Genomic DNA, 15489 nt, shown 5'->3' on the forward strand with positions numbered 1-15489 from the left:
TTTGTGCAGTGAAGAACATATGAAATGCACATTATCCTTCTGCAGCTCACCCTTAACCCCTGCTTCTCTTCCCCCCCCCACAACTTCCCCATGTTTTGCCACTTCTTATCTTGCACCAAGGACAGAAAGGGGAATGAACATGCATAGGGCTCTGGGCTTATCTTTCCTGTGTCCACACACAACCTCCATGGACCCTCGTGTTAGACAACAATGGCTTTGTCCTTCCTGCTGCACATTACACAAAGGTCTTGAAGGCAGGGCTTAAAATAAAGTCATCAGTCATCTGATAGGGAACAAGAGCAACTGGGTGAGACTGAAGTTGCTCATCACAAACCCAGCGCCTTAAAACCAAATGAATGGAACTGGTCTCCTCTGTGGATGCAACCTTTCTAACCATTCCAGTAGGAAGTGGTTTGAACCAATCAGGAACCTTATGAACCGGAGGCTGAACTTCGTGACTAAATCCTAGCTGGATAAACTAGATATGTAGATACTGGCTGGCCTTGCAGGTTCCACAGAACATCCATTTTAAAACGTTTAGACTCAGTCATGCCCCAAACCTGAGAAGGTCCATTTTGATAATGTTCGCCATTAATGACAGTGTATTAAAAGGTCTTTGCAATTCATGAAGCCACTTAACCTACTTAGTTAAAAGCCCCATTTTGTACCAAAATACATTAAATGTGATCTTTTCTTCTTCAGGTCACTGCACTGATGTTGTTTTGATTTGTATCATGCATCACTGTATTAGCCTCTGGGAATCAAAGAGAAACTATTCTTTTTATTGAGTTCAAAGAACCTTCTCTATACAAGAAATATGTGCTAGAAAGGTAATGCTGCTCAATGAATTGAGACACCCAAGTACAATGCAGTATTGCAGGTTCATAGACATGTAAGCTTTTCAGCAAAACTAACAGTAAATCCAAAATATGGTCTGTTTACCTCCTCGGATATCTGTGGAGCTTTGCCAGTTTATGGCAGCCAAGAATGTGCCACTCATCTCTTTCACAAAATAATGTAAGATTTTTTAGTAAAAAATTGGTTTAAGTAAAAGAAAGAGAAGTTTCTCAGAATGACACACACTTTAAAACAGTGGCTCCCAACCTCAGGTTGTGACCCAAATCAGGTTCACGGGGGGTCCACCCCTTGCTCTGCCCCTCCCGCCTACGGGGCTCTCCCAGGACACGGTCCATGTAGCTCTCGCCACCGCTGACCCCTGTGATCCCAGCCCGGCCTGGGCTCTGCTGGCATTGCTGGGCACAAGTGAGTCGGCAGCAGGGGTGGCAACCCAGATTTAGGGTCGCAGCAAAAGAAAGTTGGGAGCCACTGCTTTAAAAGAAAATATAAAGTCAGCAAAATTCCACTGACATCTGATTTCCGCAGGGATGTGCCAACCACCAGGGTGGCCACCATCTAGAATCAGTCAAACCTGATGATGCCCCCAGTGAAAAAAAAGCCTAAATCCTCTGCTGTGAAATACCAGGATTTGCAACTTCTCTCCCACTCTTCCTCGTACCTCCTTCAGATGTCAAGAGGCCCCTGGTGCTTTTGTAGGATAAAAACTTTTCTTGAATCCAGATGGTTCTGGCACACCACAACTAGGATGTGAGCCTGTTTGTCTGGAATTAGTCCCAACACAAGGGTCTTTCTCTTATCATGGACAGGTATAGATGCATGCAGTGGTCACATTTATTAGCTGACAATTATTTGTGCTGTGTGTAGGGCTCCTATTGGTACAGGGGACTTTGCACTATATCTACCCTTTATGTGGTCACTTACAGCCCTGCAGAGCGGGTATAAATTGCTACTACTTTGATTTGGGTACAGATTTTCACATACATTTTACACACGTGCAAATAATCACTTGAGACTTCAGTTCAGCTTCTACTTCGGACATTAAAGAGGCAACCCAAGACAAACAGTGTAGTCCCTCCAGCCATTGTTGCACAATATCAGATGAAGGAAGCAAGAAGATTAAATGCTGCTCTTCACTTGCAAAGCTAATAAAAGCTATTGTCTGCTTCACAGACAAGCAAACCACAGCTCAGTGGAGGAAGTTAAGACCCAACCAAGCCTCAACTATTTCTGAGCAAAGTAAAAAAATTCCAGCACTGCTAATGCTGAAGGGTTCAAAATTCATGAACCAAAAGTCTCAAACACTCATGAGATAAGAGCAATAATTGTAGGCTTTTCGGACCTGCTGTCTGATTTTTGGATGCTCCCTTTCTATCTCCTGCCTGTGGCTAGCAGTTGCAGCATCACCACACTTCTGAGTTTATAGAGAAGGGGATTTTGGACCCCAGCCCTCAAGAGCCCTGGAAGACCCAACTAGGATCAAATGACAAAAGGCGGTAGAAGATGCTGCTATGGCGCAGGACTCCCTAAGCCCAAATATTTTAATGAATCCCTGGCATGAGACATCACAAGTAAGTATGTAGCCCTATGCCCTCCATATTAACTGTGTTGCCCTCTCCTTCAGTTTTGTCTCATTCTTTGCTCCACTTCCCCCAAGTACAGGGTGTTGCTTATTTTACAAAGTCCTCGCCCTGCCCCAAACAGGGCTTTTCACAGCAGCCCCAGGGTTGAAGAGAGATGGGGGGGAGGAAGGAGGAGCATGCAGGAGGAGAGAAGGGAGTACAGACTCCTAGAAGCTGTTGTCTCCTTTTGCTCCCTCCTCTCTTGTGAAAATCAAAACGCTTTTGAGGTGCTTCCTTTTTTCTCCACTAGCTGAAAACACCTCTTCTTTGTTCCTAAGGGAAGGAGACAGAAATGATTAGCTGCCCATCTCCGGGAGGTGGGCAAGAGAGAAAGGCATCCAATCAGAGGGAGTTTCTTCAGAGCAGGGCTGAAAATCCCATAAGGACTCTATCTTTTTTCACTAAGGAGCCTATGGCTCAAGCAGAGACTAAAATGGTGTTATACTTTATTTAGCGGAGACAGTTAACTCATGTGGGTCTATCTCCAAAGCTTTCTTGATCTGTTCACAAGGAAGCCGTATGTATAGAAGTACTTGGTTCACCCTAATCCCAAGATCCTAAATGGGCCATTGCAATCACTAATTTTGTAACAGTTATACAGAATTAGGAAGAAGATGCCCCTGCCTTCTCACAGATATCCTTTCACCCTGCTGGGATTATAGCCACCTGTATAACAAGCAAGGGGCTGTCCACCAAGCCACCCTGCTTTCTCAAGTACTCTTGCTAACTCAGACAAAGCCGCACCAAGAAAATGTTAACTTTGGAAGATGAATTATAAATTATTGAGGATAAGGAGGGATAGGTGGGTCATGGAGGAGTTGTCATGTAGTCTGAATCCAAGTCAAGACTTCGGTGGAATAGGGAAGATGTCTTTCACATGTGGTTGTTTTTGCTATGCAGCACTGGTGCTGGGAAAACAGTGGTCTCTGGGCTGACCACAATTAACTAGCTCCCTTTACGCTACATATTTCTGCTAGAAAGCATATGCTTCAGGGCAACATTTATTTAATATTCACATCAATTAAAAATCACCCTATGGAGATATTAGTCATGAGCACTTTTTCATGCGGAGGTTCAAGCTGCTCGTGTTACATCTTCCCATCCAGAATCTATGTGTATGAGTGTGTGTATGTGTGTGCGCGCACGTGTGTGCGCGTGTGTGTGGGGGGTAATTAGCTTTGTCTGCTTAGCAGAACCAGTCATGCCCTCCTTTACCTGCAACCACTTTACCCACAAGTGTTTTAAAGATTCCTCCTCTCATTTCTGTTTCCCTTGAATGAGCATAATGCTTTCTTGACAGGCAAACTTGGTTATGAAGTCCCCAGCTGTGCTGCTGCGTTGCCACACTGTGAGATACCTTGTCAGCTAATCAAATCCCTCCATTCATAGCACCCAGTTCACATCTCAGGGGCCTGAAATATCACTACTGTCACTTGAAGGCAGTGGGGCTGTGAACACATCTGTGTTACACACACAGTCTATTCCCTGGGCTATGAAATGGAATAATCACTAAACTGAGAAAGTCAAGCTCACTTTTGTTTGCCACCCACACTATCACTTTGAATCACCATCTGGGTGGCGCATCATGCTTTTCAGTGTTCTCATGACAAACGGACCCCAGGAACTTACACACGACTAAATACAGAGTATTCAGAAGGGCAGGAGGAGGAGCCATTACTCATCTGAACCATATTGTGAATTTTCTTTTTGCATTACTCTGGGGCTCTCACAAAAGAAACCAGGTACTCTCGTTTTTATAAACCCACAGTTTCTCCCCAAGGAGACTAAACCCACACAATCTGCGAGTTGTCAGGCATGCCACCACTCCCACATGTAAGGGCTGGAGATACGGGGCATTAGCCCCCGGTTCTGTCCGCCTGTTTACATAATGAGGCAGCAGGATCGAATACTTTTTTGATCTGCAAGTGTTCCAATTTTGTGCAATTATTTACCACTGTTCCCGTGCTATGTGGTGAGTAAACACAGTGCCATGAAACATCTGCTTCGCTAGACAGTGGCATCTTGCTGACGTGCCTCTGGTACAGAGCTAGAATGCTCCAGGATTTGAAACAGGCAGGCTGCAAATGGAGCCTGACAGGCTCACATTTACACATCTCATTTGGAAACCCTTGAGCAACTCTCACAAAATGGCTTTTGCCTCAGTCTTTCTTTGGGACACAGATAAAGAAACAGGGAAGAGAGTGAGTTCATGCAGTCAATGCTTTTGCCTTTTGATAGCCAGTTTCTCCGGCACACACAGGAAAGATAAAGAGAGCTATATGGGGGAGAGTTATGCGCTGAAGAATATTTCTGAGTCACTGATCAGTAAAGGAAATAGAGGGCCAAAGAGCTCTTTATTCTCTTTAAAGAAAAAACTGGATCAATGAATTTAGTGAAGCTCCCTTAGGCAAAGCAGTTACCTGAAGCACAATACAGTTTTTATCGTGCTCCTGGGGATTGGCTATTGACATTTATAAATCCTGCTTTTGAAGAAGTTATTGCTTAGCCATTTTAAATGGCTTGGTTTGCTATGGAAGTCTCTGCACCCTGACGTTCCTCATATTTTAAACTAATTAATGAAGAAAGACAAGAGCCTGCACTTGGGAACGGAGCTGCCTGGGCCTGTGAATGAGAGCAGCAGAGTCTCCTCTCCTCCACCCTCTAGCCCTCACCTGGTCTCCTTCAGCAGATTCCCCATCCCTGGCTCAGCTCCATTCCACCCTAGTCCTAGGGTCTCCGTTCTTCCCATCCCCTCACAGCCTCAATAACAGACAAGAGAGTCTGGGAGATTACATCTGCAGCAAGGAGGGAAGCAAAGGGTGGCTGATCGAATTAGACTGCATAGGCTTTTGCTAGAACAGATATCTGCCCTGAAGCTCCCTCATGCTGGTCTAGAAGGTTGGCTACCCCCATCACTGCCACCAGAAACCACAGGAAACAGATCTGGGTGTGTGGATGGGGTAGAGTTAATAGGAACAATCACACTGCACCTTAACGCACTAGGGAAGACAAGAGCTTAGAAAGTGTCATAGAAGTGACTGCAGTGAAGCACACTGATACTAGCTATCTTTGAACTAGCCCTGGCATCCTGTGAGAGCTGTGTACTTAGACAACTCTAAGCTGGGTATCAGTAGCAATCTTGAATATCTCTGTATTATATTACAGTCACTTCTGTGACTGTCGTGTAGACATACCTACATTTAGACTGCAAATTTATTGTGTCTTCTAACACACAGTACTGCTCAATGCATGAGCTCCCTGACTCTTCCCTAACCAGAAGCAGCATAGCCACATGCATATGGGTATTCAGCAGTGTCAATTAACTCAGGCTATGCACTGCAGAAAAACAACCCCACTGCTTCCAGTTGGAAGGCAGGTACAAGCAGTCGCTAATATGGACAGGCAGGGTATCATAGATTTCATAGATTTCATAGACATTAGGGCTGGAAGGAACCTCGGAAGATCATCGAATTCAACCCCCTACCCCAGGGGCAGGAAGTCAGCTGGGGTCAAAGGATCCCAGCAAGAAAAACATCCAAATGTTTCTTAAAGGAGTCCAGAGTAGGTGTTTGCACCACCTCTGGAGGCTGTCTATTCCAGGCATTGCGGGCTCGAACAGTAAAGAATTTTTTCCTTATGTCCAGCCTGAAAAGGTCTTGGAGGAGTTTGTGACCATTTGAGCTTGTCATCCCTTGAGGCACTCTGGTGAGCAGGCGTTCCCCGAGATCCTAATGTACACCCTTATATACTTGTAGGCAGCCACCAAGTTCCCCCTGAGCTTCTTGTGCTTTTCCAGGCTGAAGAGTCCCATGGCTCTCATCCTCTCATCATAGGGCCTGTTCTCCTGCCCTCTGATCATGCACGTGGCTCTCCTCTGGACTCTCTCAAGCTTTTCCACATCCTTTTTAAACTGAGGAGCCCAGAATTGGATGCAGTACTCCAGCTGTGGCTTCACCAAGGCTGAGTACAGTGGGAGGATGACATCCTGGGATTTATGTGAGAAGCATCTATGGATGCAAGCCGGAATTTTGCTCACTTTACCAGCTGTGACATTGCATTGGTGGCTCATGTTCATCTTGTGATCAATCATGACCCCCAAGTCCCTTTCAGCCATGGTGCTAGCAAGTGTAGCACTGCTGAGCCTATAAGCGTGCTGTGTTCGTCCACCCTTTTTCTGAGCCTGTCTAGGTTGGCCTGGATCAGGTGTGGACGCTTTACCCCAAAGTTTGGTGTCATCGCAAACTTGACCAGTCCGCTTCTGACACCAATGTCTACATCATTAATAAAGATGTTGAAGAGTATAGGCCCAAGGGCAGAGCCTTGGGGGACCCCACTGGTCATGGCACACCATGATGATTTACTTCCATTTATTACCACTCTCTGGATCTGACCTCTGAGTCAATTCACCAGCCATTGGACTGTGATTTAGCCGAGGCTGCAGTTGGCCAATTTTTCCACGAGGAGATCATGGGATACCAGATGGAAGGCTTTTTAAAAGTCAAGATATATGATGTCAATCTCCTCTCCCTTGTCCAGGTGATATGTCACCTGGTCATAGAAAGAGATGAGGTTGGTCAGGCAAGACCTACCTGCAACAAACCTGTGCTGGATATCCCTCAGGATGTTGCCATCAGCCAGTTTGTCAGAAATAGTCTCTTTGATAATTTTTCCAAGATCTTCCCTGGGATAGAGGTCAGGCTGATGGGCCTCTAGTTCCCCGGATCTACTTTCCTCCCTTTCTTGAAGATAGGCACCATATTGGCCTTCTTCCAATATTTGGGCACTTCGCCTGAGCTCCGTGAGTTCTCGAAGATCTGTGCCAGTGGCTGAGCTATGATGCCTGGCAGCTCCTTGAGTACCCCAGGGTGTAAACTGTCTGGGCCAGATGACTTGAAGGTGTCCAGTCTCTCAAGGTGTTCCTCCACATGGTCTACATTGATGTAGGGTAGCAATTCTCCCTCCCCCTGGCCATCCGGTGCCATATTGAGCAGGGCTGTCCCTTGGGGCTGGTGAAAAACTGACACAAAATACCCATTAAGCAGGCTGGCTTTTTCCTGGGCATTGGTTGTCAGTTCTCCCATTTGGTTTAGCAGGGGTCCAATGTTACTCTTGCTTCTCCTCCGGCCCCCCACATATCTAAAAAAGGACTTTTTGTCTTTGATATGTGTAGCCAGTTGGAGTTCAGTCACAGCCTTGGCTTTCCTGGTTCACTCCCTACAGGTCCGGACCAGTGTAGAATACCCCTTTGAGGTGGATCCAGTCTTCCATCCTTTATAGGCCTTTCTTTTTAGTTGCAGGAAGTCCACTAGTTCCCTGCAGAGCCAAGGGGGCTGCTGTGCCCATTTGCTACCTTTCCTCCAAGATGGGATAGACATTGCTTGAGCTTTCAGGATCGCTCCCTTGAGGAGCAACCACTCATCCTTAACTCCCCTCCCCTTTGGTTCGTGGTCCCTTAGGGCCTCACCAACAAGCCTCCTAAGCTTGTCAAAGTCAGCTTTCCTGAAGCTGAGGACTTCAGCATTGCTGACTGACTTGCCAGCTTTACGGTGGATAGTGAAAGTGATCAGCTCATGGTCACTGTCACTCAGCTTCCCTTCGATCATTAGGTTGCTGACTAGATCATCCCCCTTTGCCAGTACCAGGTCAAGCAGCGCTTTGCCACTTGTCGGACCACAGACTTCTTGAGTCAGGTGGAGTTTGTTCACGCATGTGAGGAAGTTTTGTGACCATTTGGATTTGGCTGAATGCTCTTCCCATGAGATGTTCGGGTAGCTGAAATCTCCCATGACAACCATGCACCGGGAGTGTGCAACTTCAGCCAGTTCCTTGGCAAATTCCTGGTTGATCTCTTGATCCTGGGCAGGAGGTCCGTAGTAGACTCCTATCATTGTGTCTCCTGTGCCATTTTCACTTTGGATTTTAACCCAGAGGGTCTCCAGTCATCCACCCTGGATGCCAATGTCAGCTTGCAGGGACGTGTAGCTTTCCTTGACATAGACAGCTACACCCCCGCCCCTTTTGTCTACTTGATCTCTTCTGTACAAGGTATAGCTGTCTATACCTGTGGCCCAGTCATAGGTGGAGTGCCACCAGGTCTCCATGATCCCTATGAAATCACAGTCATTCTTATTTAGCAGGAGGACCAGTTCCTCCTGTTTATTCCCCAAGCTCCTGGCATTGGTGTACAGGCAGGTAAGTGTCCCATTGGAGGCCCTAGTCTTCCCTATACATCATTCCGGAGCTGGGGTAGGGGTGGGTTCCCTTGAGTGCGTTAGCCTTCTGGATTTGCAAAAGTTGCCCAGTGGGCTTTCTGTGGCGGTAGCACCCCCATCCCCCAGCGGGCTTAGTTTTAAGCCTGGTCGAGCAGGTCAGCCAGTCTGGCTGAGAAGAGCTTCCTCCCCAGTGCAGTGTGGTGGAGGCCATCTCTGCCCAGCAGACCTCTGCTTTTCTCCCCAAAGAGTGGACTGTGATCGTGGAAGCCGATCAATGTGGCTTCTAGTGGTATACTTTCTTTCTGTAAATTTAGGGGAACAAGATGTATTGATATAAATCACATATATACTTGCATAGTACCTTCTACCCTAAGGTTGGTATTGGCTCAGCTATACTGGTAAATATAGGTGGATCTAGGATTTTGAAAAGGTGGGTGCAGATGGTGTGGCACATCACCTATAACACAACACATATTTTTCCTCATTTAAGGGGAAATGAGAAGGTTTACTGAAACACTGAGGAATAGTACTGTATTATTCAGTTTATGATCAAAGCAAAAACAAATATATGTGCACTAAGTTTAATATATTAAGTTTAAAAAAATAAATGAAGTAAAAAAGAGTAAAAAATAGTCAAAACATACTATCATTAGTGCCATATTCATTATAGATAAATGTATGTCTCTTATTCAGATTCATAAAACAAAATCTAGACTTCTTGAATGTCTTGACAGTGCCTCCAATACTGCACTGTCAGTCGTTTCTACATCGGAGTAAATATTACCATACCTGAGTTAAAGTTTTTAGGTAGAGCTAAAAACAGTCTGCAGGGCTGTGGAATAGGAGAAAGACTTTACCAGGAATGGCCAACAGGCAGCAAAACTGCAGAAGAAAGAATAGTGGAACATCAAAACCATTGAAAAAGATAGAGGGTCATTAACACCTGTGAAGTGGAGAGAGATTAGGAGAAATCAGGGAGATGATAATGAGCCGTGAAGTCAATTGATTCTCTCAGTTATGCCTGAATAGAAATGCCACTGCATTTAGTTTGAAAGCTTGCATAGGGCAGGAATCAAAGGTTGGTGCAACTGTATCACGGCACCCCTGCTGCACCTGTCTTTGTTGGTAAGATATCACTGCCCTAAACCACAGGATTACAGTGGGTCCAACCAGTGTGTAGACTAGGCCAAAAGCAAGAGACAGTAACAAGAAAGGAGAAGGAAGGATCCCTCCCCATAGCCAGCACCTCCCCAGCACTCTAAAAAGCAGAATTTTCTCTGGGAATTGGACAGTTCCCTTCCACTTGCCTTCCCAAGCTCTGCTGCCATGGGCTGTGAGGATGGGACACTCACTACCTGCTCTCCTTACCTTGGACCAACCTCACCAATCCCCAAACACTACAAGTCACTGGGGCCATCAGAAAAATGGAAGGTCAAGAAAAACTCTCTTTTGGGTTAAAAGCCCAGACACTTGAGTTTCTAACTGCCCCCTCCCCCTCACACACCTGCTCACTCATTTAATTAATTAGTGTTTGCTGTCCTGCTAAAGGAATAATGAGGTAGCAATACACAAGATACAACTGTACAGGTAATCCTTTGCCCCAGACAACATCAAAATAAAGCAGCAGGTTGAGATTTTTGCTTATCTTGAAAATGGCAAACAGTTGTTTATAATGCAGTCATTTCCAATCTGGGTTTTATTTAATAAACAGAGGGAAGTCAGCACTGCTAGCGCTTGCAGGTGAATGCTCTCATGACCATTTAGGCAGCACCAGGGGGTATGTCCACCCCAGCCCTGGCACTTCCACACTAGGAGCAGAGCCAGTCTCCCCAACTCCTATGCCCCATGAGCATGCCTGAGGCACTTCATTCTTTATGATTCAAGTGCTGCGGGTCTGCAACAGACTCCCCGCAGAGGTGGTACAGTCACCTACCCTGGAAATCTTTAAAAAATGTCTTGATGTGCATCTTGCTGGGGTCATCTGACCCCAGCAGTCTTTCCTGCTCAAGTGCGGGGGGGCTGGACCTGATGACCTTGTGAGGTCCCTTCCACCCCTAACGTCTACGAAACTATGAATCTATGTTCTCTTCATCTCTGGCTGGTGTATAGTCTCTAGGGAACCACTGCTCGCTGATACACACTGCTGTTGTCTAGGTTGGGGCAAAGAACTGGAGCTCTACCATGTTGTAGCTTGTCACATTCCCCTCTCCTGAGTTGCCCTCCGTGGCTGCTTAGAGCACATGGCCTTTTTTTGCTCACACTCCCAGAGGTGGAGGTGAAGTCATTTGAACTTGTACCTTGCTTTCCATGCAGCGCAGGAGCACAGAAGCCAATAGAGCAAAGCTTCTCCGATAATGGATCAGGCAGCCACGGGGGAGCTCCTGAGCCACTGGCCCAAGGAAAGCACCAGGGTTACTCAAAACAGTCCTGCTGCACATCACAGCCACTGCTGAGACTCTAGTGTAGGAAAAACGGTGGGAGGCAAATGGAGAGGTGAAACTTCCTCCCTTTTTCCTATAGCAATTCCAAGGTGACATGCAAATGAGGAGCACAGGAGGGAAGAAGACACAGTGGACATATCCAGTCTGTGGATGGTTTCTTATTCCACAATTTTGTGTTCAAGTTGTTTTTTTAAGTGTTGTTGTTTAAGAACAGCTACTCTGAGGGCAGTGATGGAGGGTCCAGGGAGGTTAAAGTGTCCTGCTACTGGCTTGTATGCCTTTCTGGAACTGATGTCATATTGGTGTCCATTCATTTTTTAACATAAGGACTGCCCTGTCCATCCAACGTATACAGCAGAGAGGTCCTGTAAGCAAATGATGACATACATGAGGTTGGCAGAAGTGACTGAACCCCAGATGTTATGATCCAAGATATTTGTCCAGTGATGATGTGGTCTGTTGACAAGGAGGCAGAGCTGGCATCTGGCTCTGTTGCAAGGCCTGGTGGCTTGGGGAGAAGTGGTGTTAGGCAGTCGGTTGCTGGAGAGATGTTGTTTGAGGTTGGTGGTTTGCCTGTAAGCTGAGACAGGCTTGTGCCCCAGGGCTGCCTTCAGATGGTTGTTATTTTTCAGGAGGGGTTGCAGGTCATTTATGATGTGGCCAAGATGTTTCATTTAGGGGCTGTAGGTGACACCCAGAGAGATTCTGTTGCTCTTGTCAGGGGTTGGCATTGTAGCAGGTCACAACGGGCTCTTGCGGCACTGGCATATTCGTGTAGGACCCTGCTCTAACTCATGGTGCTTTGTAGCTGGGTAAATCAGAGTAGTCCCTGTTGAAGTGCTATTTAAAAAAAGAGCGGTGGCCCCAGAATCAGCATCTAACTTGAATAAATCGGTCTTATCCAGGACTCCACTGGCTGAGGCCATCCTCATCAAGAAATATTGAAATGCATGGCTTGGCAGGAGCTGGCTGATGTACTCTCTAGTGGTCAAGTTGCTCAGAAGTATTCCTGAGCCAAGTCAGGCCCCCACAGACACTATTACACTTCCTCGGGGAGGTGTAGGTACTCAGCACATTTTGGGATCCGGCTTGCATGTTTAAGGAGATGAGAAACACTAACAGAGAAACAAACGGTCACAGGAAAGCATCTTCCTAGGGGCTGTTGACAATATTACTCTAGATCAGGAACCAAATTCTGCGTGTTAGTTACTTAGCAGATGAAGTTGCCATGCCAACTCATATGCTACCTTTCATATTATTATTATTATTACGAGAGTAGGCAGCATTCCCTTGAGATTGTACAAAAGGGGAGGGAAAATGTCAAAGTGCCAATAACACAATAACATTTCTAGGCAGCGACCCCCCCATAGATTTGGTTTTCAATGTTGCTCCTCTCCCCGCCCCCTCACTTACTTTCCAGTGGTTCTCACTTCACTAACAGGGGCAAATCAAAAGACTTCTTAGTAATAATTTAGTGGACAAGGAACACTGCCATGCCTTCCTCACATTTAAATATCGGTAACCCACGTTTTTCTGCCTCAGTTTCCCACAATTCTGAGAAATAATGCACGATACCTAGGCCTCAGTATGTAGTCTCTCCTCCCAACCACCCCTTCTGTTCTCTCAGCCCTCTCTTTTCTTCACCTGCGGTTGTTTCTGCCCTAGCTTTCCTTCCATCTTTCTGTGTCCTCTTTTCTTCTACTGTTTTCTTTCCTCCCAAACATTTCCTTTCTTTTCTCTCTAATCGGTTCTGCCATTACTGTTCTCCTTCACCTCTGACCTCCCCTCCTCGGCTTCAGGAAGTCCAAAGCAGAGAGGAACGCGTTGGCTGCAGAGAGACATTGGTAAGTAGCTAGTTTTCCATGCCAATCATTATTTCAGATAGAAAGAGCTGCAGCGCGTATGCGAGAGATCCTTTGTCTGCCAGAGCAGAAGCACGGCTGTACCTAACCTTGCTGGCTTCTGTGGGCAGGACTGAGCATCAGCCTAAATTTAGAACATGTTGCTTTTCCTTCAGGACTAAAAAATACCGATCTAGGAAGGTTGAGTGTTGTGCTAGAACCAGCCATCATGCTGCATCCTGGGGGTGGGGGGACAACAAATCCTTTTCTCACTTAGCCTGGGATAAATCTAGAGTGGCTGCATTGATGTGAATGGAACTGCTCTGGATTCACACCAGCATGAGACTGGAACCTGGCCCACATTCCTGAAAGAAGATGTACTCTTGATGCTATTTCTAAGTTAGCAGATCACCCATGAGAGCTATTGCCAATTTCTTGTCAGCAGCTTGGGTCCTGACCAACCCTAAACACAGTGCTCACTTATTCATGTACCAAGAAGTGAATGGAAGGGGGAAGATTACAAAGAGAGTCACGCAGAACAGCCAGACGGCGGACAGACACAAGCTGGTCCTTCCTGAGGTATGGGTCGCTCTGGTTTCAATTAGTGTAGGGGCCATACTAGTCAAGCTCTCACATTTTCCCCACCTTTGCTCACAATACATATTCAAAACCCTTTGGACTTTTTAATATTTGTTTAGGATCAAATCCTCATACCATTGCCAGTAGCTGGGCTGGCCCGGGGGAATCCATGGTGACAGAGTGAGAGAAAGGATCCTGGTTACCCAACCCATAGCACAGTAGAAGGGCAGCTGTGCAGCCCTCATTGCAGCCAGTGCTTCTGCTACATTTACTCTCCTGCTTGAGGCATCAAAAGAGCCCGCTGGCTCCCAGCCCTGTTCCTCCCTGCCCCACGCTTGAGCCCTGCTTTGCTAGGAAATGGAGGCAGCACGCAAAGAGTTGGGCTCCATGGTGTGGGGTACTACATGGTCCCAGTCACCACAATCTCCCAAAATCTTGCCTATGGAGGCAGGGCTCTGCCCTCTGGGAACAAGGTGATATTTACTCCTCACCTCATGGGAGTGCTTCCAGGAGCTTAAGCTCAAGCTTTTTGCCGAGGCTCCTGGTTTCACGTGGCTGAGGAGAATGTGGAAAAAGAGGTGATTTCAGTGAAATGCAGTCACTCCTGGCAACACCTCCTGGCATCACTCCCTGAGTCCTTGGCACAGCTCTCAGCTGGAACACTGCAGAAGTGCCTTGTGCCCATACATTCAACTGCTAATTGTGACAATATTGCTGTTTATTTGGAAGGTGTATGGCAGCCACTAACTAAAGGAAACCTGGCACAGCTTGTCCACTGAAGCATAGGTAAGGAAAAAGGGGGAGTGGGCTTGTGGTTGGCTATGTAAATACTCTGTTTGCTATGGTGTGGGGGACAGGAAGTCCAGGCATTTGCTATTCTGTTAGTGGAGATGGACTCAAGCCACAAAGTTCAGTTCTTGATCCAGTTTTCACCCACTCAAAAGGGAGGACATTTGCATCCAAGATTCTGGTACAGGTCAATCCCTGCCCCTTAATAAATAAAATGAACAGAAGCATATCCTGTTCCCCCCTCTCCCAAACTATCCTTGACACCCTATCAGCTCTATTAGCCTCTGGACACACAAAAATCAATCCTGGATAATTAAGCACAACATAATGGCTCTTTTAGGACTTGCCTCTATTACAGCATTTTATCAGGTTTGTTCATAGTCCTGTTCAATTGAGCGAGGTAATATGATGCTGAGGATTTATATAGTAGAAGACAGGGCAGTGTGGCACCTTAATGACCGATTTGTTCACAGAGGCATGAGCTTATATACTTTATCAGATGATATGAATGAACTTTCACAGAGCAAGAGTACTAAATAGAAAGGCAGAAGGCAGGATAGAGAAAAGGATAAAGTCATTTAAATACAAAGCTAGTTCAGGTAATGGGATAAGAATCCAGAGTCTCCACTGAGACCATACATAATACAATACAATCCGCCTCTGTTGATCTGGAGCAGGGGATTCCTATACTTACAATATAATCCCCAAGGTGTAGCCACTCAGATCAACAGAGACAGTCTCAGGCACAGACAGAAGTTATGTTTTTCATGTGATGGGCCCCCTGAAAGCGCTCTACAGCTATGCCATGACACATGTGCATGACTGCAGAGTGCTTTTAAAGTGGCAATTTGTGTGCAAAATTAAATCTTCTCAAGTGAGATATCATATGAAGACCCTCCACTTCAGAGTGCCTTAGGGAATTTGTGTTCCCTAGGGTTAATTTGTCATACAATCAGGGCTGGGCTGATGCAGGGGCTATCAGAAGGGAGGAGGAGGAAGCCAGCAGCAGTGAGCTGCCAGCTGGGGTTTGAGCTGGAGGATGGGCAGGTGGCTTGGAGCCCCCATGCCTCATGGTACCCCCAGTCCCCATGCCTCCCTTCCAGCTTGCTGCTGCTGGCTTCCCCCTCTCCCCTCCTCCCTCCCTTCCTGC

General features: G+C 46.5%; 1 long non-coding RNA gene across 1 annotated transcript in view; it reads left to right on the forward strand.

The window, feature by feature from the left end:
- The first annotated feature begins 13475 nt into the window (after positions 1-13475).
- The window catches only part of LOC112549299, a 12005-nt gene continuing 9991 nt past the window's right edge, over positions 13476-15489 (forward strand). The window contains exons 1-2 of the long non-coding RNA XR_003092679.1: positions 13476-13550; positions 14280-14336. This is a non-coding gene — a long non-coding RNA (uncharacterized LOC112549299). The remainder of the gene's footprint in view (positions 13551-14279; positions 14337-15489) is intronic.

Source organism: Alligator sinensis, unplaced genomic scaffold (assembly GCF_000455745.1).
Source record: "Alligator sinensis unplaced genomic scaffold, ASM45574v1 scaffold85_1, whole genome shotgun sequence".
NCBI classification, from domain to species: domain Eukaryota; kingdom Metazoa; phylum Chordata; order Crocodylia; family Alligatoridae; genus Alligator; species Alligator sinensis.